Source organism: Zootoca vivipara, chromosome W (assembly GCF_963506605.1).
Source record: "Zootoca vivipara chromosome W, rZooViv1.1, whole genome shotgun sequence".
Taxonomy (NCBI): Eukaryota; Metazoa; Chordata; class Lepidosauria; order Squamata; family Lacertidae; genus Zootoca; species Zootoca vivipara.
Genome location: NC_083293.1, coordinates 9197481 through 9220277, shown reverse-complemented (window position 1 = coordinate 9220277; position 22797 = coordinate 9197481). Strand labels below are relative to the sequence as shown.

The 22797-nt window shown below is 36.6% G+C and overlaps 1 long non-coding RNA gene across 1 annotated transcript in view; it reads right to left on the bottom strand.

Annotated features, from left to right (window-relative positions):
• The window catches only part of LOC132591448 (uncharacterized), a 136821-nt gene extending 117065 nt beyond the window's left edge, over positions 1–19756 (bottom strand). Inside the window, exon 1 of the long non-coding RNA XR_009556975.1 lies at positions 19600–19756. This is a non-coding gene — a long non-coding RNA (uncharacterized LOC132591448). The remainder of the gene's footprint in view (positions 1–19599) is intronic.
• Between the last annotated feature and the right edge of the window lie 3041 nt (positions 19757–22797).

The window sequence follows — 22797 nt, the reverse complement described above, 5'->3', positions numbered from 1 at the left end:
TCTACTCAAGAGTAAGCAAATAAGCTTTATAAACGTATAGAACGCTTATTTATCTTCTTTCTATGCATTCTGACACCCCAACAATGTGTTTTGCTTCAATTTGGCTCATTTTACAAGGGTGCTTATTTCTTGAGTGAACATGCATTTCTACTCAAGAGTAAGCAAATAAGCTTTATAAACCTATAGAACGCTTATTTGTCTTCTTTCTATGTATTCTGACACCCCAACAATGTGTTTTGCTTCAATTTGGCTCATTTTACAAGGGTGCTTATTTCTTGAGTGAACATGCAGTTCTACTCAACAGTAAGCAACTGAGCGAAATAAACCTATAGAACGCTTATGTGTCTTCTATCTATGCATTCTGACACTCCAACAATGTGTTTTGCTTCAATTTGGCTCATTTTACAAAGGTGCTTATTTCTGGAGTGAACTTGCAGTACTACTCAAGAGTAAGCAACTAAGCGAAATGAACCCATAGAACGCTTATTTGTCTTCTTTCTATGCATTCTGACACTCCAACAATGTGTTTTGCTTCAATTTGGCTCATTTTACAAAGGTGCTTATTTATGGAGTGAACATGCAGTTCTACTCAAGAGTAAGCAACTAAGCGGAATGAACCCATAGAACGCTTATTTGTCTTCTTTCTATGCATTCTGACACTCCAACAATGTGTTTTGCGTCAATTTGGCTCATTTTACAAAGGTGCTTATTTCTTGAGTGCACATGCATTTCTACTCAAGAGTAAGCAAATAAGCTTCATAAACGTATAGAACGCTTATTTGTCTTCTTTCTATGCATTCTGACACCCCAAAAATGTGTTTTGCTTCAATTTGGCTCATTTTACAAGGGTGCTTATTTCTTGAGTGCACATGCATTTCTACTCAAGAGTAAGCAAATAAGCTTCATAAACGTATAGAACGCTTATTTATCTTCTTTCTATGCATTCTGACACCCCAACAATGTGTTTTGCTTCAATTTGGCTAATTTTACAAAGGTGCTTATTTCTGGAGTGTACATGCAGTTCTACTCAAGAGTAAGCAACTAAGCGAAATAAACCTATAGAACGCTTATTTGTCTGTTATCTATGCATTCTGACACTCCAACAATGTGTTTTGCTTCAATTTTGCTCATTTTACCAAGGTGCTTATTTAGTGAGTGAACTTGCAGTTCTACTCAAGAGTAAGCAACTAAGCGAAATAAACCTATAGAACGCTTATTTGGCTTCTATCTATGCATTCTGACACTCCACCAATAGGTTTTGCTTCAATTTGGCTCATTTTACAAAAGTGCTTATTTCTTGAGTGAAAATGCAGTTCTACTCTAGAGTAAAAAACTAAGCGACATAAACCTATAGAACGCTTATTTGGCTTCTATCTATGCATTCTGACACTCCACCAATAGGTTTTGCTTCAATTTGGCTCATTTTAGAAAGTTGCTTATTTCTGGAGTGCACATGCATTTCTACTCAAGAGTAAGCAAATAAGCTTTCTAAACGTAGAGAACGCTTATTCGTCTTCTTTCTATGCATTCTGACACCCCAACAATGTGTTTTGCTTCAATTTGGCTCATTTTACAAGGGTGCTTATTTCTTGAGTGAACATGCAGTTCTACTCAAGAGTAAGCAACTAAGCGAAATAAACGTATAGAACGCTTATTTGGCTTCTATCTATGCATTCTGACACCCCAACAATGTGTTTTGCTTCAATTTGGCTCATTTTACAAGGGTGCTTATTTCTTGAGTGAACATGCAGTTCTACTCAAGAGTAAGCAACTGAGCGAAATAAACCTGTAGAACGCTTATTTGTCTTCTGTCTATGCATTCTGACACTCCAACAATGTGTTTTGCTTCAATTTGGCTCATTTTACAAAGGTGCTTATTTCTGGAGTGCACATGCAGTTCTACTCAAGAGTAAGCAACTAAGCGAAATAAACCTATAGAACGCTTATTTGGCTTCTATCTATGCATTCTGACACTCCACCAATATGTTTTGCTTCAATTTGGCTCATTTTAGAAAGTTGCTTATTTCTGGAGTGCACATGCATTTCTACTCAAGAGTAAGCAAATAAGCTTTCTAAACGTATAAAACGCTTATTTGTCTTCTTTCTATGCATTCTGACACTCCAACAATGTGTTTTGCTTCAATTTGGCTCATTTTACAAGGGTGCTTATTTCTTGAGTGAACATGCAGTTCTACTCAACAGTAAGCAACTGAGCGAAATAAACCTATAGAACGCTTATGTGTCTTCTATCTATGCATTCTGACACTCCAACAATGTGTTTTGCTTCAATTTGGCTCATTTTACAAAGGTGCTTATTCCTGGAGTGAACATGCAGTTCTACTCAAGAGTAAGCAACTGAGCGAAATAAACCTATAGAACGCTTATTTGTCTTCTATCTATGCATTCTGACACTCCAACAATGTGTTTTGCTTCAGTTTGGCTCATTTTACAAGGGTGCTTATTTCTTGAGTGAACTTGCAGTTCTACTCAAGAGTAAGCAACTAAGCGAAATAAACCTATAGAACGCTTATTTGGCTTCTTTCTATGCATTCTGACACTCCAACAATGTGTTTTGCTTCAATTTGGCTCATTTTACAAAGGTGCTTATTTCTGGAGTGAACATGCAGTTCTACTCAAGAGTAAGCAACTAAGCGAAATAAACGTATAGAACGCTTATTTGTCTGTTATCTATGCATTCTGACACTCCAACAATGTGTTTTGCGTCAATTTGGCTCATCTTACAAAGGTGCTTATTTCTTGAGTGCACATGCATTTCTACTCAAGAGTAAGCAAATAAGCTTTATAAACGTATAGAACGCTTATTTGTCTTCTTTCTATGCATTCTGACACCCCAACAATGTGTTTTGCTTCAATTTGGCTCATTTTACAAGGGTGCTTATTTCTTGAGTGAACTTGCAGTTCTACTCAAGAGTAAGCAACTAAGCGGAATGAACCCATAGAACGCTTATTTGTCTTCTTTCTATGCATTCTGACACTCCAACAATGTGTTTTGCGTCAATTTGGCTCATTTTACAAAGGTGCTTATTTCTTGAGTGCACATGCAGTTCTACTCAAGAGTAAGCAACTAAGCGAAATAAACCTATAGAACGCTTATTTGTCTGTTATCTATGCGTTCTGACACTCCAACAATGTGTTTTGCTTCAGTTTGGCTCATTTTACAAGGGTGCTTATTTCTTGAGTGAACTTGCAGTTCTACTCAAGAGTAAGCAAATAAGCGAAATGAACCCATAGAACACTTATTTGGCTTCTATCTATGCATTCTGACACTCCACCAATATGTTTTGCTTCAATTTGGCTCATTTTACAAAAGTGCTTATTTCTGGAGTGAACATGCAGTTCCACTCAAGAGTAAGCAAATAAGCGAAATGAACCCATAGAACGCTTATTTGGCTTCTATCTATGCATTCTGAGACTCCAACAATGTGTTTTGCTTCAATTTGGCTCATTTTACAAGGGTGCTTATTTCTTGAGTGAACTTGCAGTTCTACTCAAGAGTAAGCAACTAAGCGAAATGAACCCATAGAACTCTTATTTGTCTTCTTTCTATGCATTCTGACACTCCAACAATGTGTTTTGCGTCAATTTGGCTCATTTTACAAAGGTGCTTATTTCTTGGCGTGCACATGCATTTCTACTCAAGAGTAAGCAAATAAGCTTTATAAACGTATAGAACGCTTATTTGTCTTCTTTCTATGTATTCTGACACCCCAACAATGTGTTTTGCTTCAATTTGGCTCATTTTACAAGGGTGCTTATTTCTTGAGTGAACATGCAGTTCTACTCAACAGTAAGCAACTGAGCGAAATAAACCTATAGAACGCTTATGTGTCTTCTATCTATGCATTCTGACACTCCAACAATGTGTTTTGCTTCAATTTGGCTCATTTTACAAAGGTGCTTATTTCTGGAGTGAACTTGCAGTACTACTCAAGAGTAAGCAACTAAGCGAAATGAACCCATAGAACGCTTATTTGTCTTCTTTCTATGCATTCTGACACTCCAACAATGTGTTTTGCTTCAATTTGGCTCATTTTACAAAGCTGCTTATTTATGGAGTGAACATGCAGTTCTACTCAAGAGTAAGCAACTAAGCGAAATAAACCTATAGAACGCTTATTTGTCTGTTATCTATGCATTCTGACACTCCAACAATGTGTTTTGCGTCAATTTGGCTCATTTTACAAAGGTGCTTATTTCTTGAGTGCACATGCATTTCTACTCAAGAGTAAGCAAATAAGCTTTATAAACGTATAGAACGCTTATTTGTCTTCTTTCTATGCATTCTGACACCCCAACAATGTGTTTTGCTTCAATTTGGCTCATTTTACAAGGGTGCTTATTTCTTGAGTGAACTTGCAGTTCTACTCAAGAGTAAGCAACTAAGCGGAATGAACCCATAGAACGCTTATTTGTCTTCTTTCTATGCATTCTGACACTCCAACAATGTGTTTTGCGTCAATTTGGCTCATTTTACAAAGGTGCTTTTTTCTTGAGTGCACATGCATTTCTACTCAAGAGTAAGCAAATAAGCTTTATAAACGTATAGAACGCTTATTTGTCTTCTTTCTATGCATTCTGACACCCCAACAATTTGTTTTGCTTCAATTTGGCTCATTTTACAAGGGTGCTTATTTCTTGAGTGAACTTGCAGTTCTACTCAAGAGTAAGCAACTAAGCGAAATGAACCCATAGAACGCTTATTTGTCTTCTTTCTATGCATTCTGACACTCCAACAATGTGTTTTGCGTCAATTTGGCTCATTTTACAAAGGTGCTTATTTCTTGAGTGCACATGCATTTCTACTCAAGAGTAAGCAAATAAGCTTTATAAACGTATAGAACGCTTATTTATCTTCTTTCTATGCATTCTGACACCCCAACAATGTGTTTTGCTTCAATTTGGCTCATTTTACAAAGGTGCTTATTTCTGGAGTGTACATGCAGTTCTACTGAAGAGTAAGCAACTAAGCGAAATAAACCTATAGAACGCTTATTTGTCTGTTATCTATGCATTCTGACACTCCAACAATGTGTTTTGCTTCAATTTTGCTCATTTTACCAAGGTGCTTATTTATTGAGTGAACTTGCAGTTCTACTCAAGAGTAAGCAACTAAGCGAAATAAACCTTTAGAACGCTTATTTGGCTTCTATCTATGCATTCTGACACTCCACCAATAGGTTTTGCTTCAATTTGGCTCATTTTACAAAAGTGCTTATTTCTTGAGTGAAAATGCAGTTCTACTCTAGAGTAAGCAACTAAGCGACATAAACCTATAGAACGCTTATTTGGCTTCTATCTATGCATTCTGACACTCCACCAATAGGTTTTGCTTCAATTTGGCTCATTTTAGAAAGTTGCTTATTTCTGGAGTGCACATGCATTTCTACTCAAGAGTAAGCAAATAAGCTTTCTAAACGTAGAGAACGCTTATTTGTCTTCTTTCTATGCATTCTGACACCCCAACAATGTGTTTTGCTTCAATTTGGCTCATTTTACAAGGGTGCTTATTTCTTGAGTGAACATGCAGTTCTACTCAAGAGTAAGCAAATAAGCGAAATGAACCCATAGAACGCTTATTTGTCTTCTTTCTATGCATTCTGACACTCCAACAATGTGTTTTGCTTCAATTTGGCTCATTTTACAAAGGTGCTTATTTCTGGAGTGAACTTGCAGTTCTACTCAAGAGTAAGCAACTAAGCGAAATAAACGTATAGAACGCTTATTTGGCTTCTATCTATGCATTCTGACACCCCAACAATGTGTTTTGCTTCAATTTGGCTCATTTTACAAGGGTGCTTATTTCTTGAGTGAACATGCAGTTCTACTCAAGAGTAAGCAACTGAGCGAAATAAACCTGTAGAACGCTTATTTGTCTTCTGTCTATGCATTCTGACACTCCAACAATGTGTTTTGCTTCAATTTGGCTCATTTTACAAAGGTGCTTATTTCTGGAGTGCACATGCAATTCTACTCAAGAGTAAGCAACTAAGCGAAATAAACCTATAGAACGCTTATTTGGCTTCTATCTATGCATTCTGACACTCCACCAATATGTTTTGCTTCAATTTGGCTCATTTTAGAAAGTTGCTTATTTCTGGAGTGCACATGCATTTCTACTCAAGAGTAAGCAAATAAGCTTTCTAAACGTATAAAACGCTTATTTGTCTTCTTTCTATGCATTCTGACACTCCAACAATGTGTTTTGCTTCAATTTGGCTCATTTTACAAAGGTGCTTATTTCTGGAGTGAACTTGCAGTACTACTCAAGAGTAAGCAACTAAGCGAAATGAACCCATAGAACGCTTATTTGTCTTCTTTCTATGCATTCTGACACTCCAACAATGTGTTTTGCTTCAATTTGGCTCATTTTACAAAGGTGCTTATTTCTGGAGTGAACATGCAGTTCTACTCAAGAGTAAGCAACTAAGTGAAATAAACCTATAGAACGCTTATTTGTCTGTTATCTATGCATTCTGACACTCCAACAATGTGTTTTGCGTCAATTTGGCTCATTTTACAAAGGTGCTTATTTCTTGAGTGCACATGCATTTCTACTCAACAGTAAGCAAATAAGCTTTATAAACGTATAGAACGCTTATTTATCTTCTTTCTATGCATTCTGACACCCCAACAATGTGTTTTGCTTCAATTTGGCTCATTTTACAAGGGTGCTTATTTCTTGAGTGAACATGCAGTTCTACTCAAGAGTAAGCAACTAAGCGAAATAAACGTATAGAACGCTTATTTGTCTTCTATCTATGCATTCTGACACCCCAACAATGTGTTTTGCTTCAATTTGGCTCATTTTACAAGGGTGCTTATTTCTTGAGTGAACATGCAGTTCTACTCAAGAGTAAGCAACTGAGCGAAATAAACCTGTAGAACGCTTATTTGTCTTCTGTCTATGCATTCTGACACTCCAACAATGTGTTTTGCTTCAATTTGGCTCATTTTACAAAGGTGCTTATTTCTGGAGTGCACATGCAATTCTACTCAAGAGTAAGCAACTAAGCGAAATAAACCTATAGAACGCTTATTTGGCTTCTATCTATGCATTCTGACACTCCACCAATATGTTTTGCTTCAATTTGGCTCATTTTAGAAAGTTGCTTATTTCTGGAGTGCACATGCATTTCTACTCAAGAGTAAGCAAATAAGCTTTCTAAACGTATAAAACGCTTATTTGTCTTCTTTCTATGCATTCTGACACTCCAACAATGTGTTTTGCTTCAATTTGGCTCATTTTACAAAGGTGCTTATTTCTGGAGTGAACTTGCAGTACTACTCAAGAGTAAGCAACTAAGCGAAATGAACCCATAGAACGCTTATTTGTCTTCTTTCTATGCATTCTGACACTCCAACAATGTGTTTTGCTTCAATTTGGCTCATTTTACAAAGGTGCTTATTTCTGGAGTGAACATGCAGTTCTACTCAAGAGTAAGCAACTAAGTGAAATAAACCTATAGAACGCTTATTTGTCTGTTATCTATGCATTCTGACACTCCAACAATGTGTTTTGCGTCAATTTGGCTCATTTTACAAAGGTGCTTATTTCTTGAGTGCACATGCATTTCTACTCAACAGTAAGCAAATAAGCTTTATAAACGTATAGAACGCTTATTTATCTTCTTTCTATGCATTCTGACACCCCAACAATGTGTTTTGCTTCAATTTGGCTCATTTTACAAGGGTGCTTATTTCTTGAGTGAACATGCAGTTCTACTCAAGAGTAAGCAACTAAGCGAAATAAACGTATAGAACGCTTATTTGTCTTCTATCTATGCATTCTGACACCCCAACAATGTGTTTTGCTTCAATTTGGCTCATTTTACAAGGGTGCTTATTTCTTGAGTGAACATGCAGTTCTACTCAAGAGTAAGCAACTGAGCGAAATAAACCTGTAGAACGCTTATTTGTCTTCTGTCTATGCATTCTGACACTCCAACAATGTGTTTTGCTTCAATTTGGCTCATTTTACAAAGGTGCTTATTTCTGGAGTGCACATGCAATTCTACTCAAGAGTAAGCAACTAAGCGAAATAAACCTATAGAACGCTTATTTGGCTTCTATCTATGCATTCTGACACTCCACCAATATGTTTTGCTTCAATTTGGCTCATTTTAGAAAGTTGCTTATTTCTGGAGTGCACATGCATTTCTACTCAAGAGTAAGCAAATAAGCTTTCTAAACGTATAAAACGCTTATTTGTCTTCTTTCTATGCATTCTGACACTCCAACAATGTGTTTTGCTTCAATTTGGCTCATTTTACAAAGGTGCTTATTTCTGGAGTGAACTTGCAGTACTACTCAAGAGTAAGCAACTAAGCGAAATGAACCCATAGAACGCTTATTTGTCTTCTTTCTATGCATTCTGACACTCCAACAATGTGTTTTGCTTCAATTTGGCTCATTTTACAAAGGTGCTTATTTCTGGAGTGAACATGCAGTTCTACTCAAGAGTAAGCAACTAAGTGAAATAAACCTATAGAACGCTTATTTGTCTGTTATCTATGCATTCTGACACTCCAACAATGTGTTTTGCGTCAATTTGGCTCATTTTACAAAGGTGCTTATTTCTTGAGTGCACATGCATTTCTACTCAACAGTAAGCAAATAAGCTTTATAAACGTATAGAACGCTTATTTATCTTCTTTCTATGCATTCTGACACCCCAACAATGTGTTTTGCTTCAATTTGGCTCATTTTACAAGGGTGCTTATTTCTTGAGTGAACATGCAGTTCTACTCAAGAGTAAGCAACTAAGCAAAATAAACCTGTAGAACGCTTATTTGTCTTCTGTCTATGCATTCTGACACTCTACCAATATGTTTTGCTTCAATTTGGCTCATTTTACAAAAGTGCTTATTTCTGGAGTGAACATGCAGTTCTACTCAAGAGTAAGCAACTAAGCGAAATAAACCTATAGAACGCTTATTTGGCTTCTATCTATGCATTCTGACACTCCACCAATATGTTTTGCTTCAATTTGGCTCATTTTAGAAAGTTGCTTATTTCTGGAGTGCACATGCATTTCTACTCAAGAGTAAGCAAATAAGCTTTCTAAACGTATAAAACGCTTATTTGTCTTCTGTCTATGCATTCTGACACTCCAACAATGTGTTTTGCTTCAATTTGGCTCATTTTACAAAGGTGCTTATTTCTGGAGTGAACTTGCAGTACTACTCAAGAGTAAGCAACTAAGCGAAATGAACCCATAGAACGCTTATTTGTCTTCTTTCTATGCATTCTGACACTCCAACAATGTGTTTTGCTTCAATTTGGCTCATTTTACAAAGGTGCTTATTTCTGGAGTGAACATGCAGTTCTACTCAAGAGTAAGCAACTAAGCGAAATAAACCTATAGAACGCTTATTTGTCTGTTATCTATGCATTCTGACACTCCAACAATGTGTTTTGCTTCAATTTGGCTCATTTTACAAAGGTGCTTATTTCTTGAGTGCACATGCATTTCTACTCAAGAGTAAGCAAATAAGCTTTATAAACGTATAGAACACTTATTTGTCTTCTTTCTATGCATTCTGACACTCCAACAATGTGTTTTGCTTCAATTTGGCTCATTTTACAAGGGTGCTTATTTCTTGAGTGAACATGCAGTTCTACTCAACAGTAAGCAACTGAGCGAAATAAACCTATAGAACGCTTATGTGTCTTCTATCTATGCATTCTGACACTCCAACAATGTGTTTTGCTTCAATTTGGCTCATTTTACAAAGGTGCTTATTTCTGGAGTGAACATGCAGTTCTACTCAAGAGTAAGCAACTGAGCGAAATAAACCTATAGAACGCTTATTTGTCTGTTATCTATGCATTCTGACACTCCAACAATGTGTTTTGCTTCAGTTTGGCTCATTTTACAAGGGTGCTTATTTCTTGAGTGAACTTGCAGTTCTACTCAAGAGTAAGCAAATAAGCGAAATGAACCCATAGAACGCTTATTTGGCTTCTATCTATGCATTCTGACACCCCAACAATGTGTTTTGCTTCAATTTGGCTCATTTTACAAAAGTGCTTATTTCTGGAGTGAACATGCAGTTCTACTCAAGAGTAAGCAACTAAGCGAAATGAACCCATAGAACGCTTATTTGTCTTCTTTCTATGCATTCTGACACTCCAACAATGTGTTTTGCTTCAATTTGGCTCATTTTACAAAGGTGCTTATTTCTGGAGTGAACATGCAGTTCTACTCAAGAGTAAGCAACTAAGCGAAATCAACCTATAGAACGCTTATTTGGCTTCTATCTAGGCATTCTGACACTCCACCAATATGTTTTGCTTCAATTTGGCTCATTTTACAAAAGTGCTTATTTCTGGAGTGCACATGCATTTCTACTCAAGAGTAAGCAAATAAGCTTTCTAAACGTATAAAACGCTTATTTGTCTTCTGTCTATGCATTCTGACACCCCAACAATGTGTTTTGCTTCAATTTGGCTCATTTTACAAGGGTGCTTATTTCTTGAGTGAACTTGCAGTTCTACTCAAGAGTAAGCAACTAAGCGAAATGAACCCATAGAAGGCTTATTTGTCTTCTTTCTATGCATTCTGACACTCCAACAATGTGTTTTGCGTCAATTTGGCTCATTTTACAAAGGTGCTTATTTCTTGAGTGCACATGCATTTCTACTCAAGAGTAAGCAAATAAGCTTTATAAACGTATAGAACGCTTATTTGTCTTCTTTCTATGCATTCTGACACCCCAACAATGTGTTTTGCTTCAATTTGGCTCATTTTACAAGGGTGCTTATTTCTTGAGTGAACATGCAGTTCTACTCAAGAGTAAGCAACTGAGCGAAATAAACCTGTAGAACCCTTATTTGTCTTCTGTCTATGCATTCTGACACTCCAACAATGTGTTTTGCTTCAATTTGGCTCATTTTACAAAGGTGCTTATTTCTGGAGTGCACATGCAGTTCTACTCAAGAGTAAGCAACTAAGCGAAATAAACCTATAGAACGCTTATTTGGCTTCTATCTATGCATTCTGACACTCCACCAATATGTTTTGCTTCAATTTGGCTCATTTTAGAAAGTTGCTTATTTCTGGAGTGCACATGCATTTCTACTCAAGAGTAAGCAAATAAGCTTTATAAACGTATAAAATGCTTATTTGTCTTCTTTCTATGCATTCTGACACTCCAACAATGTGTTTTGCTTCAATTTGGCTCATTTTACAAAGGTGCTTATTTCTGGAGTGAACATGCAGTTCTACTCAAGAGTAAGCAACTGAGCGAAATAAACCTATAGAACGCTTATTTGTATGTTATCTATGCATTCTGACACTCCAACAATGTGTTTTGCTTCAGTTTGGCTCATTTTACAAGGGTGCTTATTTCTTGAGTGAACTTGCAGTTCTACTCAAGAGTAAGCAACTAAGCGAAATAAACCTATAGAACGCTTATTTGTCTGTTATCTATGCATTCTGAGACTCCAACAATGTGTTTTGCTTCAGTTTGGCTCATTTTACAAGGGTGCTTATTTCTTGAGTGAACTTGCAGTTCTACTCAAGAGTAAGCAACTAAGCGAAATGAACCCATAGAACGCTTATTTGTCTTCTTTCTATGCATTCTGACACTCCAACAATATGTTTTGCATCAATTTGGCTCATTTTACAAAGGTGCTTATTTCTGGAGTGCACATGCAATTCTACTCAAGAGTAAGCAACTAAGCGAAATAAACCTATAGAACGCTTATTTGGCTTCTATCTATGCATTCTGACACTCCACCAATATGTTTTGCTTCAATTTGGCTCATTTTAGAAAGTTGCTTATTTCTGGAGTGCACATGCATTTCTACTCAAGAGTAAGCAAATAAGCTTTCTAAACGTATAAAACGCTTATTTGTCTTCTTTCTATGCATTCTGACACTCCAACAATGTGTTTTGCTTCAATTTGGCTCATTTTACAAAGGTGCTTATTTCTGGAGTGAACTTGCAGTACTACTCAAGAGTAAGCAACTAAGCGAAATGAACCCATAGAACGCTTATTTGTCTTCTTTCTATGCATTCTGACACTCCAACAATGTGTTTTGCTTCAATTTGGCTCATTTTACAAAGGTGCTTATTTCTGGAGTGAACATGCAGTTCTACTCAAGAGTAAGCAACTAAGTGAAATAAACCTATAGAACGCTTATTTGTCTGTTATCTATGCATTCTGACACTCCAACAATGTGTTTTGCGTCAATTTGGCTCATTTTACAAAGGTGCTTATTTCTTGAGTGCACATGCATTTCTACTCAACAGTAAGCAAATAAGCTTCATAAACGTATAGAACGCTTATTTATCTTCTTTCTATGCATTCTGACACCCCAACAATGTGTTTTGCTTCAATTTGGCTCATTTTACAAGGGTGCTTATTTCTTGAGTGAACATGCAGTTCTACTCAAGAGTAAGCAACTAAGCAAAATAAACCTGTAGAACGCTTATTTGTCTTCTGTCTATACATTCTGACACTCTACCAATATGTTTTGCTTCAATTTGGCTCATTTTACAAAAGTGCTTATTTCTGGAGTGAACATGCAGTTCTACTCAAGAGTAAGCAACTAAGCGAAATAAACCTATAGAACGCTTATTTGGCTTCTATCTATGCATTCTGACACTCCACCAATATGTTTTGCTTCAATTTGGCTCATTTTAGAAAGTTGCTTATTTCTGGAGTGCACATGCATTTCTACTCAAGAGTAAGCAAATAAGCTTTCTAAACGTATAAAACGCTTATTTGTCTTCTGTCTATGCATTCTGACACTCCAACAATGTGTTTTGCTTCAATTTGGCTCATTTTACAAAGGTGCTTATTTCTGGAGTGAACTTGCAGTACTACTCAAGAGTAAGCAACTAAGCGAAATGAACCCATAGAACGCTTATTTGTCTTCTTTCTATGCATTCTGACACTCCAACAATGTGTTTTGCTTCAATTTGGCTCATTTTACAAAGGTGCTTATTTCTGGAGTGAACATGCAGTTCTACTCAAGAGTAAGCAACTAAGCGAAATAAACCTATAGAACGCTTATTTGTCTGTTATCTATGCATTCTGACACTCCAACAATGTGTTTTGCTTCAATTTGGCTCATTTTACAAAGGTGCTTATTTCTTGAGTGCACATGCATTTCTACTCAAGAGTAAGCAAATAAGCTTTATAAACGTATAGAACGCTTATTTGTCTTCTTTCTATGCATTCTGACACTCCAACAATGTGTTTTGCTTCAATTTGGCTCATTTTACAAGGGTGCTTATTTCTTGAGTGAACATGCAGTTCTACTCAACAGTAAGCAACTGAGCGAAATAAACCTATAGAACGCTTATGTGTCTTCTATCTATGCATTCTGAAACTCCAACAATGTGTTTTGCTTCAATTTGGCTCATTTTACAAAGGTGCTTATTTCTGGAGTGAACATGCAGTTCTACTCAAGAGTAAGCAACTGAGCGAAATAAACCTATAGAACGCTTATTTGTCTGTTATCTATGCATTCTGACACTCCAACAATGTGTTTTGCTTCAGTTTGGCTCATTTTACAAGGGTGCTTATTTCTTGAGTGAACTTGCAGTTCTACTCAAGAGTAAGCAAATAAGCGAAATGAACCCATAGAACGCTTATTTGGCTTCTATCTATGCATTCTGACACCCAAACAATGTGTTTTGCTTCAATTTGGCTCATTTTACAAAAGTGCTTATTTCTGGAGTGAACATGCAGTTCTACTCAAGAGTAAGCAACTAAGCGAAATGAACCCATAGAACGCTTATTTGTCTTCTTTCTATGCATTCTGACACTCCAACAATGTGTTTTGCTTCAATTTGGCTCATTTTACAAAGGTGCTTATTTCTGGAGTGAACATGCAGTTCTACTCAAGAGTAAGCAACTAAGCGAAATCAACCTATAGAACGCTTATTTGGCTTCTATCTAGGCATTCTGACACTCCACCAATATGTTTTGCTTCAATTTGGCTCATTTTACAAAAGTGCTTATTTCTGGAGTGCACATGCATTTCTACTCAAGAGTAAGCAAATAAGCTTTCTAAACGTATAAAACGCTTATTTGTCTTCTGTCTATGCATTCTGACACCCCAACAATGTGTTTTGCTTCAATTTGGCTCATTTTACAAGGGTGCTTATTTCTTGAGTGAACTTGCAGTTCTACTCAAGAGTAAGCAACTAAGCGAAATGAACCCATAGAAGGCTTATTTGTCTTCTTTCTATGCATTCTGACACTCCAACAATGTGTTTTGCGTCAATTTGGCTCATTTTACAAAGGTGCTTATTTCTTGAGTGCACATGCATTTCTACTCAAGAGTAAGCAAATAAGCTTTATAAACGTATAGAACGCTTATTTGTCTTCTTTCTATGCATTCTGACACCCCAACAATGTGTTTTGCTTCAATTTGGCTCATTTTACAAGGGTGCTTATTTCTTGAGTGAACATGCAGTTCTACTCAAGAGTAAGCAACTGAGCGAAATAAACCTGTAGAACCCTTATTTGTCTTCTGTCTATGCATTCTGACACTCCAACAATGTGTTTTGCTTCAATTTGGCTCATTTTACAAAGGTGCTTATTTCTGGAGTGCACATGCAGTTCTACTCAAGAGTAAGCAACTAAGCGAAATAAACCTATAGAACGCTTATTTGGCTTCTATCTATGCATTCTGACACTCCACCAATATGTTTTGCTTCAATTTGGCTCATTTTAGAAAGTTGCTTATTTCTGGAGTGCACATGCATTTCTACTCAAGAGTAAGCAAATAAGCTTTATAAACGTATAAAATGCTTATTTGTCTTCTTTCTATGCATTCTGACACTCCAACAATGTGTTTTGCTTCAATTTGGCTCATTTTACAAAGGTGCTTATTTCTGGAGTGAACATGCAGTTCTACTCAAGAGTAAGCAACTGAGCGAAATAAACCTATAGAACGCTTATTTGTATGTTATCTATGCATTCTGACACTCCAACAATGTGTTTTGCTTCAGTTTGGCTCATTTTACAAGGGTGCTTATTTCTTGAGTGAACTTGCAGTTCTACTCAAGAGTAAGCAACTAAGTGAAATAAACCTATAGAACGCTTATTTGTCTGTTATCTATGCATTCTGAGACTCCAACAATGTGTTTTGCTTCAGTTTGGCTCATTTTACAAGGGTGCTTATTTCTTGAGTGAACTTGCAGTTCTACTCAAGAGTAAGCAACTAAGCGAAATGAACCCATAGAACGCTTATTTGTCTTCTTTCTATGCATTCTGACACTCCAACAATATGTTTTGCATCAATTTGGCTCATTTTACAAAGGTGCTTATTTCTGGAGTGCACATGCAATTCTACTCAAGAGTAAGCAACTAAGCGAAATAAACCTATAGAACGCTTATTTGGCTTCTATCTATGCATTCTGACACTCCACCAATATGTTTTGCTTCAATTTGGCTCATTTTAGAAAGTTGCTTATTTCTGGAGTGCACATGCATTTCTACTCAAGAGTAAGCAAATAAGCTTTCTAAACGTATAAAACGCTTATTTGTCTTCTTTCTATGCATTCTGACACTCCAACAATGTGTTTTGCTTCAATTTGGCTCATTTTACAAAGGTGCTTATTTCTGGAGTGAACTTGCAGTACTACTCAAGAGTAAGCAACTAAGCGAAATGAACCCATAGAACGCTTATTTGTCTTCTTTCTATGCATTCTGACACTCCAACAATGTGTTTTGCTTCAATTTGGCTCATTTTACAAAGGTGCTTATTTCTGGAGTGAACATGCAGTTCTACTCAAGAGTAAGCAACTAAGTGAAATAAACCTATAGAACGCTTATTTGTCTGTTATCTATGCATTCTGACACTCCAACAATGTGTTTTGCGTCAATTTGGCTCATTTTACAAAGGTGCTTATTTCTTGAGTGCACATGCATTTCTACTCAACAGTAAGCAAATAAGCTTCATAAACGTATAGAACGCTTATTTATCTTCTTTCTATGCATTCTGACACCCCAACAATGTGTTTTGCTTCAATTTGGCTCATTTTACAAGGGTGCTTATTTCTTGAGTGAACATGCAGTTCTACTCAAGAGTAAGCAACTAAGCAAAATAAACCTGTAGAACGCTTATTTGTCTTCTGTCTATGCATTCTGACACTCTACCAATATGTTTTGCTTCAATTTGGCTCATTTTACAAAAGTGCTTATTTCTGGAGTGAACATGCAGTTCTACTCAAGAGTAAGCAACTAAGCGAAATAAACCTATAGAACGCTTATTTGGCTTCTATCTATGCATTCTGACACTCCACCAATATGTTTTGCTTCAATTTGGCTCATTTTAGAAAGTTGCTTATTTCTGGAGTGCACATGCATTTCTACTCAAGAGTAAGCAAATAAGCTTTCTAAACGTATAAAACGCTTATTTGTCTTCTGTCTATGCATTCTGACACTCCAACAATGTGTTTTGCTTCAATTTGGCTCATTTTACAAAGGTGCTTATTTCTGGAGTGAACTTGCAGTACTACTCAAGAGTAAGCAACTAAGCGAAATGAACCCATAGAACGCTTATTTGTCTTCTTTCTATGCATTCTGACACTCCAACAATGTGTTTTGCTTCAATTTGGCTCATTTTACAAAGGTGCTTATTTCTGGAGTGAACATGCAGTTCTACTCAAGAGTAAGCAACTAAGCGAAATAAACCTATAGAACGCTTATTTGTCTGTTATCTATGCATTCTGACACTCCAGCAATGTGTTTTGCTTCAATTTGGCTCATTTTACAAAGGTGCTTATTTCTTGAGTGCACATGCATTTCTACTCAAGAGTAAGCAAATAAGCTTTATAAACGTATAGAACGCTTATTTGTCTTCTTTCTATGCATTCTGACACTCCAACAATGTGTTTTGCTTCAATTTGGCTCATTTTACAAGGGTGCTTATTTCTTGAGTGAACATGCAGTTCTACTCAACAGTAAGCAACTGAGCGAAATAAACCTATAGAACGCTTATGTGTCTTCTATCTATGCATTCTGACACTCCAACAATGTGTTTTGCTTCAATTTGGCTCATTTTACAAAGGTGCTTATTTCTGGAGTGAACATGCAGTTCTACTCAAGAGTAAGCAACTGAGCGAAATAAACCTATAGAACGCTTATTTGTCTGTTATCTATGCATTCTGACACTCCAACAATGTGTTTTGCTTCAGTTTGGCTCATTTTACAAGGGTGCTTATTTCTTGAGTGAACTTGCAGTTCTACTCAAGAGTAAGCAAATAAGCGAAATGAACCCATAGAACGCTTATTTGGCTTCTATCTATGCATTCTGACACCCCAACAATGTGTTTTGCTTCAATTTGGCTCATTTTACAAAAGTGCTTATTTCTGGAGTGAACATGCAGTTCTACTCAAGAGTAAGCAACTAAGCGAAATGAACCCATAGTACGCTTATTTGTCTTCTTTCTATGCATTCTGACACTCCAACAATGTGTTTTGCTTCAATTTGGCTCATTTTACAAAGGTGCTTATTTCTGGAGTGAACATGCAGTTCTACTCAAGAGTAAGCAACTAAGTGAAATCAACCTATAGAACGCTTATTTGGCTTCTATCTAGGCATTCTGACACTCCACCAATATGTTTTGCTTCAATTTGGCTCATTTTACAAAAGTGCTTATTTCTGGAGTGCACATGCATTTCTACTCAAGAGTAAGCAACTAAGCGAAATGAACCCATAGAAGGCTTATTTGTCTTCTTTCTATGCATTCTGACACTCCAACAATGTGTTTTGCGTCAATTTGGCTCATTTTACAAAGGTGCTTATTTCTTGAGTGCACATGCATTTCTACTCAAGAGTAAGCAAATAAGCTTTCTAAACGTATAAAACGCTTATTTGTCTTCTGTCTATGCATTCTGACACCCCAACAATGTGTTTTGCTTCAATTTGGCTCATTTTACAAGGGTGCTTATTTCTTGAGTGAACTTGCAGTTCTACTCAAGAGTAAGCAACTAAGCGAAATGAACCCATAGAAGGCTTATTTGTCTTCTTTCTATGCATTCTGACACTCCAACAATGTGTTTTGCGTCAATTTGGCTCATTTTACAAAGGTGCTTATTTCTTGAGTGCACATGCATTTCTACTCAAGAGTAAGCAAATAAGCTTTATAAACGTATAGAACGCTTATTTGTCTTCTTTCTATGCATTCTGACACCCCAACAATGTGTTTTGCTTCAATTTGGCTCATTTTACAAGGGTGCTTATTTCTTGAGTGAACATGCAGTTCTACTCAAGAGTAAGCAACTGAGCGAAATAAACCTGTAGAACCCTTATTTGTCTTCTGTCTATGCATTCTGACACTCCAACAATGTGTTTTGCTTCAATTTGGCTCATTTTACAAAGGTGCTTATTTCTGGAGTGCACATGCAGTTCTACTCAAGAGTAAGCAACTAAGCGAAATAAACCTATAGAACGCTTATTTGGCTTCTATCTATGCATTCTGACACTCCACCAATATGTTTTGCTTCAATTTGGCTCATTTTAGAAAGTTGCTTATTTCTGGAGTGCACATGCATTTCTACTCAAGAGTAAGCAAATAAGCTTTCTAAACGTATAAAATGCTTATTTGTCTTCTTTCTATGCATTCTGACACTCCAACAATGTGTTTTGCTTCAATTTGGCTCATTTTACAAAGGTGCTTATTTCTTGAGTGAACTTGCAGTTCTACTCAAGAGTAAGCAACTAAGCGAAATAAACCTATAGAACGCTTATTTGTCTGTTATCTATGCATTCTGAGACTCCAACAATGTGTTTTGCTTCAGTTTGGCTCATTTTACAAGGGTGCTTATTTCTTGAGTGAACTTGCAGTTCTACTCAAGAGTAAGCAACTAAGCGAAATGAACCCATAGAACGCTTATTTGTCTTCTTTCTATGCATTCTGACACTCCAACAATATGTTTTGCATCAATTTGGCTCATTTTACAAAGGTGCTTATTTCTGGAGTGAACATGTAGTTCTACTCAAGAGTAAGCAACTAAGCGAAATAAACCTATAGAACGCTTATTTGTCTGTTATCTATGCATTCTGACACTCCACCAATATGTTTTGCTTCAATTTGGCTCATTTTACAAAAGTGCTTATTTCTGGAGTGAACATGCAGTTCTACTCAAGAGTAAGCAACTGAGCGAAATAAACCTATAGAACGCTTATTTGTCTGTTATCTATGCATTCTGACAATCCAACAATGTGTTTTGCTTCAATTTGGCTCCTTTTACAAAGGTGCTTATTTCTGGAGTGAACTTGCAGTACTACTCAAGAGTAAGCAACTAAGCAAAATGAACCCATAGAACGCTTATTTGGCTTCTTTCTATGCATTCTGACACTCCAACAATGTGTTTTGCTTCAGTTTGGCTCATTTTACAAGGGTGCTTATTTCTTGAGTGAACTTGCAGTTCTACTCAAGAGTAAGCAAATAAGCGAAATGAACCCATAGAACGCTTATTTGGCTTCTATCTATGCATTCTGACACTCCAACAATGTGTTTTGCTTCAATTTGGCTCCTTTTACAAAGGTGCTTATTTCTGGAGTGAACTTGCAGTACTACTCAAGAGTAAGCAACTAAGCGAAATAAACCCATAGAACGCTTATTGTCTTCTATCTATGCATTCTGACACTCCAACAATGTGTTTTGCTTCAGTTTGGCTCATTTTACAAGGGTGCTTATTTCTTGAGTGAACTTGCAGTTCTACTCAAGAGTAAGCAAATAAGCGAAATGAACCCATAGAACGCTTATTTGGCTTCTATCTATGCATTCTGACACCCCAAGAATGTGTTTTGCTTCAAAATGGCTCATTTTACAAAAGTGCTTATTTCTGGAGTGAACATGCAGTTCTACTCAAGAGTAAGCAACTAAGCGAAATGAACCCATAGAACGCTTATTTGTCTTCTTTCTATGCAATCTGACACTCCAACAATGTGTTTTGCTTCAATTTGGCTCATTTTACAAAGGTGCTTATTTCTGGAGTGAACATGCAGTTCTACTCAAGAGTAAGCAACTAAGCGAAATCAACCTATAGAACGCTTATTTGGCTTCTATCTAGGCATTCTGACACTCCACCAATATGTTTTGCTTCAATTTGGCTCATTTTACAAAAGTGCTTATTTCTGGAGTGCACATGCATTTCTACTCAAGAGTAAGCAAATAAGCTTTCTAAACGTATAAAACGCTTATTTGTCTTCTTTCTATGCATTCTGACACCCCAACAATGTGTTTTGCTTCAATTTGGCTCATTTTACAAGGGTGCTTATTTCTTGAGTGAACTTGCAGTTCTACTCAAGAGTAAGCAACTAAGCGAAATGAACCCATAGAACGCTTATTTGTCTTCTTTCTATGCATTCTGACACTCCAACAATATGTTTTGCATCAATTTGGCTCATTTTACAAAGGTGCTTATTTCTGGAGTGAACATGTAGTTCTACTCAAGAGTAAGCAACTAAGCGAAATAAACCTATAGAACGCTTATTTGTCTGTTATCTTTGCATTCTGACACTCCACCAATATGTTTTGCTTCAATTTGGCTCATTTTACAAAAGTGCTTATTTCTGGAGTGAACATGCAGTTCTACTCAAGAGTAAGCAACTGAGCGAAACAAACCTATAGAACGGTTATTTGTCTGTTATCTATGCATTCTGACACTCCAACAATGTGTTTTGCTTCAATTTGGCTCCTTTTACAAAGGTGCTTATTTCTGGAGTGAACTTGCAGTACTACTCAAGAGTAAGCAACTAAGCGAAATGAACCCATAGAACGCTTATTAGTCTTCTTTCTATGCATTCTGACACTCCAACAATGTGTTTTGCTTCAATTTGGCTCATTTTACAAAGGTGCTTATTTCTGGAGTGAACATGCAGTTCTACTCAAGAGTAAGCAACTAAGCGAAATAAACCTATAGAACGCTTATTTGTCTGTTATCTATGCATTCTGACACTCCAACAATGTGTTTTGCTTCAGTTTGGCTCATTTTACAAGGGTGCTTATTTCTTGAGTGAACTTGCAGTTCTATTCAAGAGTAAGCAAATAAGCGAAATGAACCCATAGAACGCTTATTTGGCTTCTATCTATGCATTCTGACACCCCAAGAATGTGTTTTGCTTCAAAATGGCTCATTTTACAAAAGTGCTTATTTCTGGAGTGAACATGCAGTTCTACTCAAGAGTAAGCAACTAAGCGAAATGAACCCATAGAACGCTTATTTGTCTTCTTTCTATGCAATCTGACACTCCAACAATGTGTTTTGCTTCAATTTGGCTCATTTTACAAAGGTGCTTATTTCTGGAGTGAACATGCAGTTCTACTCAAGAGTAAGCAACTAAGCGAAATCAACCTATAGAACGCTTATTTGGCTTCTATCTAGGCATTCTGACACTCCACCAATATGTTTTGCTTCAATTTGGCTCATTTTACAAAAGTGCTTATTTCTGGAGTGCACATGCATTTCTACTCAAGAGTAAGCAAATAAGCTTTCTAAACGTATAAAACGCTTATTTGTCTTCTTTCTATGCATTCTGACACCCCAACAATGTGTTTTGCTTCAATTTGGCTCATTTTACAAGGGTGCTTATTTCTTGAGTGCACATACATTTCTACTCAAGAGTAAGCAACTAAGCGAAATGAACGTATGGAACGCTTATTTGTCTTCTTTCTATGCATTCTGACACCCCAACAATGTGTTTTGCTTCAATTTGGCTCATTTTACAAGGGTGCTTATTTCTTGAGTGAACATGCAGTTCTACTCAAGAGTAAGCAACTGAGCGAAATAAACCTGTAGAACCCTTATTTGTCTTCTGTCTATGCATTCTGACACTCCAACAATGTGTTTTGCTTCAATTTGGCTCATTTTACAAAGGTGCTTATTTCTGGAGTGCACATGCAGTTCTACTCAAGAGTAAGCAACTAAGCGAAATAAACCTATAGAACGCTTATTTGGCTTCTATCTATGCATTCTGACACTCCACCAATATGTTTTGCTTCAATTTGGCTCATTTTAGAAAGTTGCTTATTTCTGGAGTGCACATGCATTTCTACTCAAGAGTAAGCAAATAAGCTTTCTAAACGTATAAAATGCTTATTTGTCTTCTTTCTATGCATTCTGACACTCCAACAATGTGTTTTGCTTCAATTTGGCTCATTTTACAAAGGTGCTTATTTCTGGAGTGAACATGCAGTTCTACTCAAGAGTAAGCAACTGAGCGAAATAAACCTATAGAACGCTTATTTGTATGTTATCTATGCATTCTGACACTCCAACAATGTGTTTTGCTTCAGTTTGGCTCATTTTACAAGGGTGCTTATTTCTTGAGTGAACTTGCAGTTCTACTCAAGAGTAAGCAACTAAGCGAAATAAACCTATAGAACGCTTATTTGTCTGTTATCTATGCATTCTGAGACTCCAACAATGTGTTTTGCTTCAGTTTGGCTCATTTTACAAGGGTGCTTATTTCTTGAGTGTACTTGCAGTTCTACTCAAGAGTAAGCAACTAAGCGAAATGAACCCATAGAACGCTTATTTGTCTTCTTTCTATGCATTCTGACACTCCAACAATATGTTTTGCATCAATTTGGCTCATTTTACAAAGGTGCTTATTTCTGGAGTGAACATGTAGTTCTACTCAAGAGTAAGCAACTAAGCGAAATAAACCTATAGAACGCTTATTTGTCTGTTATCTTTGCATTCTGACACTCCACCAATATGTTTTGCTTCAATTTGGCTCATTTTACAAAAGTGCTTATTTCTGGAGTGAACATGCAGTTCTACTCAAGAGTAAGCAACT